A 12919-nucleotide genomic window follows, 5' to 3' on the forward strand; every position below is an offset into this window, starting at 1 on the left:
CAATGCAATCCACTAAAAAAATTAGAATGGCTTCACTTACAATGTATGTAGCCATTGCTACATATCCGCCTAAATAAACCTGGTAGATGTCTCACCATAAATAATTTAATTCAGAAATGTAATTCTCCATGACAATTAAGATCAAGGCTGAAAACTTAATGTATATTAAAAAAAAAACAAATGTCCACATTAGAGATAAAACTTTTTTCAGCCATGTAAGTAATTGGAAATCATTACCAAGGGAACTTAGAGAAGAAAGTGACTTCAAAACATTCTGTGTACAATTAAAAAAAATACCTAACCACTAAATGGATGTGCACATGTACTGTAACTGAATTTAGACAATAATGCAGTTTTAAAATATTCAAAGTACAACTAAAAATTTAGCTAATCATGAAAGGGATGTGTTCATGCATTACTATACCACATTCTATAGACCACAAAAAGTCCAACTAATATCAGAGCCCATACTTCTTTAAGTTCTGTACAAACTATGGGCAGTCATTCCCCCTAGTTAACCAAAGTAATACAAGTTTTAATCTGTAAGTTATACTAATGTTCTCTATTATAAATGTCTAACTTTAATTTCCAAACCACTTTCTGCATTCAGTCAAATCCATTGATTCTTACATACAGTGCTTTCTTATTATTTCATCCAACTTACTGCTTTTCTTCTGTGTTCCGGTTATACTTTCTCCTTACAGGCATTCATTTTTTGGCTTTGTCTACCAATCTGTGTAGGCAAAGGTCGATACTTTCTCTTGCAATATAAAACTAGTAAGAACTCTTCTTTATATACTGTAAAACAATACTTCAGCCTACATGTACCTAAATATTTAAAACTCATTGCATGATATACCCGTGTAACCATCTATGTTGACAAAGCATTTTTTTATTTTGTTACACAGAATTTTCATTGTATTGTAAATATAATTTTCTACGTCTCTGTATCAGTATTGTAAATATGAAAAAAAATGAATGCACTGTAAATGCTGTTGCTTAAACAGCTGTTAATGTATGTGTTTAAAATTATAGAATGTAGGGCGGGATTCTGTAAAGTTCACAGAAGCTATTTACTGACATTACGGCATGCTGAAAGAAGCCTTCAGCGCACCTGCTATGGATGTGATTTTAGAAGACACAGTGAAGGCAGTCCAGGTACTTATCTATTCAGTGTAGGATAATTACCGATTCCACGCATGCCCATCTGATTCCAAAACGCATTGTGCGCACACAACACAACTTAAATGTGACAAGCCAACTCTGTTTCTGAAATCCTCGACATATGCTTTATGGACCTCAAGGAATAAAAGTTAATACTACTGAATGTGTCAAATTCTGTAGCAGATAAAACAAAACAGAAAAAGACATAAAAATGCAACTTGCTTTTAATGAACTGCAACAGGCTGCAGTGATGCAAGCCATAAATGAGGCTGTGGCAGTGCATCCTAGAAGGCAGCCATTTAGAGTCAGATGCAAGCAACTAAGCAAGTTATCAGAGCAGCAAATAATCAACAAATAACATCTAGAAAGACAACTGGTGTAGGCTGTCTGCAACATGTGTGCCCCACGACTTTGGTGTCCGCTTCAAAGTAGTCTATCAGGTTTAGGAGACATGATCTGCCTTTTACAAACCCGAACTTGGTAGGGACCAGAGTTTGGAGATTACCAATGTCATTGTTTATAAGTTCTATGATGATACGCTCCATAGCCTCGCAGACCAGGCTCATCAGGCTAATGGGGTGGTAGTTCCCGGGGTCCGTGGTTGCTCCCCCTTTGTGGAGTTGGATAACCGTTGCTGTGCACCATTCAGTGGACACAAAGCCTGAGGTGAGGCTATGATTGAACATGTTACTTAGGTAGGGTGCCAGTTCGTTCTGTAGTTCATGTAGAACACAGCCTGGGATGTTGTCATGTCCCATGGATGCTGTGTTCTTGGCTTTGGAGAGTGTGTTTTTTACCTGTGCAGCCATGATTACAGGTACTTTGCATTCTTCCAGTATAGAGATGGGCACTTTAGGGAATGAGAGAGGGGTAAAGTTAGCACTGAATCTATCTGCCAGGAAGTTGGCAATATCAGTTGGTTCTGTATATTTAGTGCCATTGTGCTGTAACTCAGAACAGATCTGAGTGTTGCCATTGAGATTCTTGACATAGCTATAGAATGCTTTGTGGTTGTCTTTAGAATCAGTGGTGATTTTGTTTTCATAACTAGCTTTGGAGGATTTTATGAGGGATCTCAGCTTCTTACTGAGGCTGACCACAGAGTTCCTCCAATTATGGGATTTTACTCTCTTTTTTTTGCAACAGTTTCTTTTGTCTGTTGTAGAGTTTATAGCAGGGGACCACCAGATTGGCTTCCTTTTTTTGGAGGATAGCATCTTGGTCCTGTTAGGGATTGCATGATCCAGGCACTCGTGTAAGTACTTATAAAGTGCAATTGTATAGGATTCAGCAGTCGTATCTCTATTCTCCATCAGCATGGGTGTCATTGCCACTTCTGTCTTAAGAAGCATGAAGTTGGCTTTGGAGAAATTTTTTACGGTGGTTTCCCTAATGGGGAGGGGAGGTGGGATGTGAATGTCTAGGGTGATTTGCTTGTGGTTGGATCTGAGCAATGAGGAATTGACCTCTGGTGTGGAACACCAGTTGCCCACATTGGTAATGACCATGTCTAAGATATTGCTGCCCCTGGTGGGGGTGTGGATAAGTTCATCCAAAGCATTGGAATTTATGAATTCCAGAAAATGTTGAGCACAAGAGTTGGTACATGAGTAGTTTTCCCAGTTAATGGGGGTAGTTGAAATCGCCCATTATTAGGGTGTTAGGTTGTACCCTAATATTTTCCAGTGTATCAAGAAATGAGGAGTGGGAATCCTGGGGCATTGTGGGGGATCTGTAGCAAGCTACAATTTGCATTGCGGTCTTGCCCAGAGTTAGTTGCTCTTGCATAATCTCAGATGCATTATGCTGAGCAACTAGCCTGGAGGTGTGGATATCCTTAATGAATATGGACACGCCTCCACCTTTAGTGCTTCGGTCCAGGTTAGGTGGCCGAAAGGTGTGGTGTGAATTATAGCCTGGTAATGCAGGGGTGCTCTCTGGAGCCTTGAACCAGGTCTCTGTCACTGCACAGATGTCGATGTTCTCCATTTTAAGGAGTACCTCGAGTGAGTGCATTTTGAGGTTTAGACTTCTAGCATTAAGTAGCATTACCCTCAGATTTTGCTTGCTTGTACCTGTTGTTGTTGTTGTGTCTTTCGGCTTTTCCCAGTTAGGAGTCGCCACAGCGGAACTCCGGTCCGCTAATGATTGGCAGTAGATTTTTATGTGCCGAGTTGCAAGGTATGCCTATTCACACATGTCTCCACACAGAGGACGCTCTAGCTGAGAATCGAACAGGATGTCTTACTGTGAGGCGACAATGCTACCATAGCACCACCACTGCTTGCTTGTACCTGTTACAGTGGTGAATTTATCATTTGAATTTTGCCTACAAACGGCACTATAGGGGTGGCAAGAGCCTTAGCCAGTATCCAGAATCCCAAGGCGACAGGTGCAGGCCATCTCTGGCAAAGCATCGTGGTTTGTCGATCATGTCATCCCAGGCAGACAGATACTGGATCCCCTTAGAATGACACCAGAAGCTTAGCCAATTGTTGAAGTCAATCATTTTGTCCTTGTACTGTGGTATAATTCTGGGTGATGGCAGGATGCTACTCAGGGCTAGGGTCATACCTGCCTGGGCTACAAGATCAGAAAGCTCCTCCATGTCTCTTTTCATGTAGTCCAGGGAGGTACGTCTCAGGTCATTCACATTAACGTGGACAATGACAGAGTCATATTTGTGCTTGCTGTGGAGTGACCTGAGTGCATGCGTTATGTGGTGGATCCTAGCACCTGACAGGCAGCTGACAGTAACTTTCTCTTTGTTTAGCCTGGTGAGTGGAACATCAGTGTGCATGACTATAGAGTCACCTATGACTAGAGTGTTGGGTACGTTGTTATGCCTTATGGGCTGTGGTTGAGTGGCACACTGAGTTTGTGGGCTATGTGTCATTTGGGTTGTGTTGGGGATGGAGGTTGCTTGCATTTCTGCTTTGGAGGTCCCTGTTGCTTGGGTAGATTTTTTTTGAGAGCCTCCATGAATGTAGGTGTGTGTTTTGTGTTTCTATGTGTGTGTTTTGGTAGTGTAGGTTTTGAGGGACTATGTGATGAGTGTGGTGTGATGCAAGTGTTTATCTTCTCTTGACTGTATAGTCCAGTCTTGGGTGAAGAGAGCTTTGCTTCCAGTTTAGTTATATAAGTGCATCTCTCACAGGTTGTAATGTTGGGTGGTAGGAGCAGAGGGTTCTCTGTGTACATGAGGCAATTGCTGCATCGCCCCAAGATGCCCAGATTCATCAGGTAGACAGGAGAAAACATCGGGAGCTGACCCTTAGACATGCCTGGATAGGTGCATATTTATTAAGTACTAAAAACTGTTTTCCTCTAGACAAGTGAGGAAAGTTGAGTGCTGTAGTAATTTCTGCTTATTTAGTGCTTACAATGAGTTCTGAAAAAGTGCTGAGCTCAAAGAAACAGATTTGAGTACTGAAACTAGAAAACTGGCTAGTTCTAAGAAACAAAATTAAGCTAGAAGGCTTCCCTCCAGCACAGAAAGGATCGGGGGCTCAGAAGCTTACAAACAGTCATGTATACAGCAAATCTGTAACTGGACTAGACAACTTATAGGAAAGGCAGGAAACAAGCTTAGAAATTTTTTTTTTTTTGTAAAGGGGAAAGGAGGAGCAGAAGCTAACTGGGTTGGCCTTTTCAAATGTTCTCCCTGGAATAGGTAGAATGAGGTAATGACACTAGACTGGGAGGAGTGTCCTAGATCAAATTTACAGTAGGGGCGGGCAGCTGCAAAGCCACCAAGTATAAAATCAGGATACCAGGAAGGAGTGAGGGTAGGAATCAAAAATCAGAACAAACAAACCCAACCAGATGCTTAACAATTGTAAAAAAAATTCTACTTAATACCTCACACACAGTGAGTAAAATAAAAGTGCTATAAATAACTCAGAAATAAGCAAAAAATAGGATACTTAATGTTATATATTACAGATTAGTTAGCTCAGAGCACTTCCTCTGATTAGCTCAGTGTGAAATGGCAGAAAAAGTCACAGGTTAACTTCTTAAGTAACAAAGTTGAAACCTGAAACAGCTTTAAAAAAAGCTTGAAAGAACCAATGAGGTGCTTACTCCAAGACATAGTCCAGGCAACCCCAGTCAGCCAATGACCACAAACAATTCACTCTCACTAAAATGCTATGCAGGCCTTGGCTAAGCTATGATGGCCTGGGACATGTGCTAAGACACACAGCCTCTACTAACAACTAGGCCCAAAACACAAGCCTGAATATGGACAATGCTACACTACCAATACTACTTAGGTAGAAAAAACTACAGAAATGTTTAAACAGATAAAGGATCAAGAAGACTCTAGAGAATGCATTTAAATGCAAACAAGTTATACGATACACTCCTAGCAGGAAATAAGAACAAACAAACCCAACCAGATGCTTAACAATTGTAGAAAATTCTACTTAATACCTCACACACAGCGAGTAAAATAAAAGTGCTATAAATAACTCAGAAATAAGCAAAAAAACAGGATACTTAATTTTGTATATCACAGATTAGTTAGCTTACAGCCCTTCCTCCGACTTCCTCTGATTAGCTCAGTGTGAAATTGAAGAAATATATGTAACAGCAAAAGAATATGCACTTTGTTTAAATCACATCAGTGAAGAAATATTCATAACAGTAACAGCACCAGAACATATTTTTAACAGTTTTGTTAAGAAATATCCATTATAACAGGCAATAGTACATACAGTTAGTGTAGGAATCCATAGATTTCTGTAATTAACACCACAGAGTGCAAGGAATTATCAGTAAAACATATGGATGATCTGTAAATATGCCTTTACATACTGTTCACATATTGCAGTTTAATTCTGTCTATATAACTGCATATGGCAAAAGAAATCAATTAATTAAAATAGCAACACCTGTATGCATAAAGGCCAATCAAATATCAGTCCAGTAACTTGCAGCAAATGATGTTAAAGGTCACATTCCGAGTAAAAATTAATTTAAGCAGGTACCTTTGAGAATGACTGATGTAATAATCACCAAAACAGAAATGCTGCCACTAGACAATGTACCTATCACTCTGAATCTCAGAAACAAAGTACACCTAATGTGTACCCAACCTGAAGTACCATATGCACCATACATAGAGATTCATTAAAATTCTAGGTTTTGGAATCCCATTCATGCACCTCCTCACAAAATGGCTGTATGTGGCATAACACCCAGGCATACTGCGTAGACACCCAATAGGTATTGATAAATGGTATCATGTGTGGCACATGTCTGTTATCTTCCATTGATCTGATAACATGACATCAGTGCCATTTTTAAATGATTTTGTTATGTTTACAGATCAGACCATACATTTTACAACATATAACAACATTATTTCTCATATCCACTATCCTCATGCATCACTGACACCTATAGCACCTAGGCCGTGGATGACTGTGCATTTTGTAGTTTTGCATTATAGTACCACAGTATTGCCTACTGCACCATTATAAATCAGAATATAAATTCATACGCAGCTTCTTTAATTCATTCCACCTAATAAAATAAACATGCTTAATACAGTCCCATTTATTTAAGTCAAAAGGGATGCTTGTCCGACTGCTTACACATATGTTATCAGTTATGTGTTGGTAGGTGTTATTTCTTCACAGTAAAATGTCCAGTAAATGTTTCCAGTGTCCATATTCGTCCATTCTCCATATAAATTTGAATAAACACGTGCAGTACCTTTTTGTTAAGTGGAAGTACCTGCTGCCTGTTAGCTTTGTCTGTAAGAGAACTGGCCCGTATGCCTACATTTTGGTGAGTTGCGGGTTCCATTCCACATAGAAGACTGTTATGATTTACTTAACCCACAGCATTTCTTTAGAGAAGCACATTACATTAATTGATATTAATGTTTATGTTGTGCATGGTTACGAATAACTGAGTTATTCAAATTCCTTCAAATATGCCCATAATCTGTAACACTCTGCTAACATCAGCTTTTTAACAGTAGGGTTAGTAAAGCAGCACCTGTTTGCTTAACAAAAGTGTGTGCTGGCTGTTAGCTTGGCTTGTAAGGAAACCTCACAGCAGGCCTACATTTTGGCATGCTGTGGGTTCCAATCCACATAAGGGAAACATATTGAAATTGGTATCTTGGTTTACTTCACCCATAGCATTTCTTTGGAGAAGCATATTCCACTTATTGATGCTATCTTATATTTTGTGCATGGTTGCAAATAACTCAGTTATTCATTAAATTCATATGAATGTATTTGTACTACATAATGGTCTAGTAACATCAGCTTTTTAACTGCAGGGTTAGTAAAGCTTGTTCATAGGTTCATAGGTTCATAGGTTTATACTAGGCTATCTGCCCTAAGGCATTTATAAGCCTAGCCCAAATTATTGTGGCTTACGCCACCCCTTATATGAAAAAATACTGTGCCCATTAGTTTGTTGTGCCTCTGTCCAGCAGTGACACAGAGTTGATTCCTGGGGTAAACCTACGATCTCCCATCCACAGATCTAGATTTCTCTTGAACAGAGTCAGCGAGGTGCTCTGCCTCACATGGACCGGGATTTTATTCCACAGCATAGGGAGTCTCTGAGTGATAAATCTATCCCTCCAGCACGTCCTATTTATATCCGTGCTAAGGTTTAAGTCGCTTGCTCTAGTGGTTTTGGTGGATTTGGATTTTATGAGGTGGAGCATGTCCATTAATTCCGGGTTGGACATGGCCTTGTATGTCAGGCACATGTCACCTCTGAGCAGACGGTATGCGACTGAATAGAGCTGGAGTTTCTTCAATCTGGCAGCATATGACAGATTTTGGAGTCCCTTTATCCTTTTGGTGAGGAACTTTTGGGGTCTCTCCAATTGCTGCAGATGTCGGGTGAGATACATCCCGAATGGGGCATTGTACTCGATCATTGGTCTGATAAGTGAAGAGTACAGGGGAACAATGACCTCACTAGATCTGGATGTGAATCCCTTCATGATCAGGTGGGCAATGTAGAAGGTCTTTCTAACCACTTTAGCAATGTGAGTGTCAAAGAAAGGCCACTGTCAACCTGGGTCCCCAGGTCCCTGATAACCTCTTCTGTGCTTAGTGGATTGCCACCTATATGGTAGCTTGGGGTTACCTTGTTTTTCCCGAAGGGTATGACTATACATTTTTGGCGTTTAACTTCAGGCCATGGCTCTGGCACCAGCTATCTGTTTCCGTGAGTCCCTTCTGAAGGATATCCGTGTCCGATGCACTTTCCACTATGGCCCAGTTTGCAGTCGCCTGCAAACTTTGTCAGCCAAAGTCCTCCCATGTTGGCCTGTACTTCTGAGAAGTAGATGCCAAACAATAGGGGCCAAGGACCGAGCCCTGTGGGACACCACTTGTGACCGGCTTGGAGTCTGACACAGCGCCAGCAACTCTAACCCTGTGGGTTCTGTCCTTAAGCCAGTTTGCAACCCATCTTGTGACATATGGGTTTACATTTAAGCTGGTAAGTTTTTCTACAATACCCGAGTGGGGTATTGTGTCAAAGCCTTTGCAAGGTCAAGGTAGGCTGTATGGACTGCCTTTCCTCATCAATGGCCTTGGTGACTGTTTCAAGAAGTCAACCAAGTTCAAAAGGCATGATCTTCCCTTGACAAAGCCAAACTGGGTCGGGTCCAATGTCTGCAAGTCCCCTATATCTTTGTTTATGAGCTCCATTATGATCCTCTCCATAGCTTTGCAGACTAGACTTGTTAAGCTTATGGGGCGGTAATTACCAGGGTCCGTAGAGGCACCGCCTTTGTGGAGTGGGACCACAGTTGCCGTACGCCACTCCTTGGGCACGTATCCTGTGGTAAGGCTGAGATTAAACAGCTGCCTTATGTGCGGGTTTAATTCCTCATTTAGCTTGTGTAGCACACAGCCGGGGACACCATCCGGTCCCATTGATGCTGTGTTTTTAGCTTTAGAGAGAGCAGCTTTCACCTGCGCATTTGAGATGTTACAGACTGTTATATGTCTGATCAATAATTTTGTTAATAGCGTAATATTTTTAAAAGTGCCATCAAGTTCTGTTTTATCATTAATTATTACATTCACTTAAAAAAAACATCCTCATGTTTTGAAGGAGTGGGATGGGCAAACACAGTTGAAATGCAGAACAGGGAAGATGTATATATTTGCTTAGTGATGTGCACTTTGTCAATGAATATCTTGGTCCTCACACATACTTTACTGCATCCTTTATGTACTTCAACTTGTATGGTTCTGTTAACAGAAGCTCTGGCACACCACACCATCCCACTGCCTGAGTGATGAATGTTTTCCATTACTGTAAATGTTTCTGACCACAGTGCTGACAAGAATGAAGTCTTGCAAACTCTACCAACATGACCAGCACATGTTCATACTTTGAAATCCTAAGACAGTATCCATATTAGTAGATCATCCCCCATCCAGGTGATGTCATAAAACCAAGTCTTTTCACTGCATTCGCAGCATGCACTTTTACTTAAGCTGGATTAGCTAGGCAGGTAGTTCTCAAGTATTATTAGAGTTTGGATGTGCATTGTAGTTGCAGACTTGAATCTCATATCATCCAATCTGTGTTTAAAGATGTTAAAACCTGTAACACTGAAAAATGTGTACGGTAATTATCTAACATTTTTCAGAAAAATTGTCTAGAAACTGTTCTAAGCAATGCATATAACTTTTATTTGAGGAATACATCATTCATAGTTTCAGTTTTCTGTTTTCAGGCAATGAAGATTGGGCAAGGAACTGCGCTTTGTGCAGCGAGTGGATGCACAGGCTTGAGGAGCATTGGAGGAAGAGAAATACGTTGATTGCTTTTTCTGTTTTATGAAGTGAAATGCATCTGATTCTTTTTACAAGACTGTATTTTTCACATTAACATGTATGTTGGTTAGAATGCAGGAATACCCATCAGGCATCAGTAAGGTAATTGAAATTGTCACGCTATAGCTATGCTTACAACTGTGATTGAAATCCATACATGTTGAACTATCATGTAAATTAAACCATTGTTTCAGCGCATATTTTTTGAATTATACTCTACAACCTAAATAACAGTTGAGTTTTGTATCTGTCACACAAATTATGAAGTAAATGTTTTGCATACAAGTCTAAGTACTTTGGCTGCTGTTTGTACTGCATTGTTTTGTACACTTGTATGTGTAATTCTGTTTTCAGTGACTGATCTGTTGTGCATTGTCTGCTTATTAACATAGTGAATGGGTGTCTGTAGTGTCCTTGTGTGCACTGCTGTCTGCAGACTGTGTGGCATGTCCTTCAAGTTATCATTGAACACCTTCATCACTGATATTGCATCTGCCAACAACACCTTAGGTGTTTTTGTTAAAAGACAGTTATAGCCTAGGTTTACTGACACTTGCGTAGCTAGACATTTTTTTCCATAGTTCATAATCAGCATGACCTGCAGTTCATCATAGGTATTGCATCTGCCTACACCTTGGGTGTTTTTATTAAAACACAATTACACATTTTTTGTAACATTTAATAATCAGTAGCATCAGAATGCTAGCATTTTGCAGGCTACTGATTGGTACTAATTGTAGGCAGATCATACATACAGTTTTACACATACAATACTGCTAGTATAGCATATATTACAGGTTTGGAGATTGAACCCATGGTGGTGGTGCTGTGGTAGCATTGTCGCCTTACAGTAAGACGCTGTCTGGTTCGATTCTCAGCTAGAGCGTCTTCTGCATGGAGACATGCGTGAATGGGTGTACCTTCATTGAAGGTTGTGCGTCAGGGCTGGTAACTTGGCACGTAAAAATAAACTACCAATCATTAGCGGACCGGAGTTCCGCTGTGGTGACCCCTAACCAGGAAAAAGCCGAAAGACACAATAACAGGTTTGGTGATTGAACATATAAAATATTTGTTACAGTTGTCTTTTTTATATGGATGTGTTCAGCCAATTATACTGCCTGGCTCAGATGTTTGTCATATGGCTTGCCTAGTTTACACAATATTGTCATATTACTTTCTCCTCATTTTAACAGACATTTGATGGCTGTTCATATGAATCATTACATGCAGACAGTACAATCTCTAGATTTCAACATTCATACATTTTTACAATGATAATGGCCCAGATGGGTGTCTTTAAGCCTATACAAGTTTTCACAAAAGAATAACAGTATCCTGTTTATGAATAGGATGTTGAGAGGCAGGCATTTATAAGGTACATAATGGACACGTGTGTCAGTCCCTGTGTAAATTTTCATCATTTTCATATTAAGTTCTGCTATGATCTTCATAGGAATGTTCTGTGTGACAGACATTTGCTTTTCATTTCTGTTGTGTTTTGCAATTCATCTTGACAGTGCAAAGGATCTGTGGACATTCTCCTATCAGACAGCAACAACAAGCACATGTCAGGTCACTTCCAAAGTCCTCAGATGATGATGAGGAAGCTGGACTGACATCTGCCTGAGCCATCTACTACACCCCAGAGGAGACAACGCCAAGACAGGAAAAGAGACAATTATTGGGAGGTTGTGACTGATGTGCTCTGAACACAGATGAGCTACATTATGGGGGAATTCTTCAATATGGCATGGAGTATGTGGGATTAATTCAGGGAGATAGCTTGTGAGGTCATTCATGAGTCTTAGCCTCATCAGCCTAGTTCCTGTGGTCCATGTCTGTTCTCCACTTGTGTTATACTGCCAACATGATGATTGCTCTATAATTGATTGGACTGTATGTGCACTCGTGTGTATTCATACCATGTAGATGACATGCTTATGTATTATTGTCGTGTGATCTTCACTTCTGTGTCAGTGTGTGCATGACAGTCATTAACACAGTACACTTTCCTCCCACATTCAGCTGCCATGCATCGTGGCAGTTAACCTGTAACTACTGTCACAAGATGTAACATCTACACGTGTTTTACTGAGGGCAAATGACACATAACATAGGTTGTTCATAGTCCAGCATTAACACTGTGGTATGGTTTGCAATTGTGTATTTCCATATCATGTATGTGATAAAGAAAGACATGTAATTTCCCAAGTATTTTGGATGATGGTTCTCATGATATCCCACTGTCATGATGTGGTGTTGTGTGCCATGCGTTGGCAATACTGATGCCACATGGGATCATATATAGGTATATTATATTTATGTGCAGTCCTCATTTTTTGACTGCATCAAACAGCAATGCAGTGTTAAAGTTATACACAGTGATACAAATAATTTATTCATTAACAGTAAAGTACGCCTTGTTTGCTGTATCTTAAATTTCTACAGTTATTACTTATTCACATATGTTCATGCCTTCTGCAAAAAGTTGTACACATTAACTGATTGTACATTTGTCTGCACATAGTTGGATCCATACCGGCACACAATTGTACCTTAACCGCTGATGTCTTTTGCTGAAAAGATTTCAAGCCTGTCTTAATTAACTGGAGCTGCTCTACATTTGGCATCCTTTGCCAGAAGTCTAGAGTTTTTAAGCTTTAATCCAGGGCATCCAAAGCAAAAAGCAAGAGAATAAATGTTTTGTGATTATTCTGCACTTTTGAGCTGTATTTTATTGAACTGCTTCATTATTTCTGTTTTTTTACTGTTTTACTGTTTGTGACTGCTTCATTGTCTGCACTTGATTTGCACTGTACTGATACCTAGATGGCATACACTAGATTCAGACTTGTTGAATCTATCCTGTTATTGATACACTTGAGCACTAAACCAGCCATCTTACATTAAGAAAGGCT

General features: G+C 40.0%; 1 protein-coding gene and 1 long non-coding RNA gene across 5 annotated transcripts in view; one reads left to right on the top strand and one right to left on the bottom strand.

Annotated features, from left to right (window-relative positions):
- LOC122812928 overlaps nt 1-10283 on the top strand; it is a 161253-nt gene extending 150970 nt beyond the window's left edge. For all 3 annotated transcript variants that reach the window (XR_006366607.1, XR_006366606.1, XR_006366608.1), the window contains one exon: nt 9899-10283. This is a non-coding gene — a long non-coding RNA (uncharacterized LOC122812928). The remainder of the gene's footprint in view (nt 1-9898) is intronic.
- CANT1 (calcium activated nucleotidase 1) overlaps nt 1-12919 on the bottom strand; it is an 847030-nt gene that overhangs the window by 753835 nt on the left and 80276 nt on the right. The gene's annotated exons all lie outside the window — the stretch shown is intronic.

Source organism: Protopterus annectens, chromosome 10.part0 (assembly GCF_019279795.1).
Source record: "Protopterus annectens isolate FY-2018-M chromosome 10.part0, PAN1.0, whole genome shotgun sequence".
Classification (NCBI taxonomy): domain Eukaryota; kingdom Metazoa; phylum Chordata; order Ceratodontiformes; family Protopteridae; genus Protopterus; species Protopterus annectens.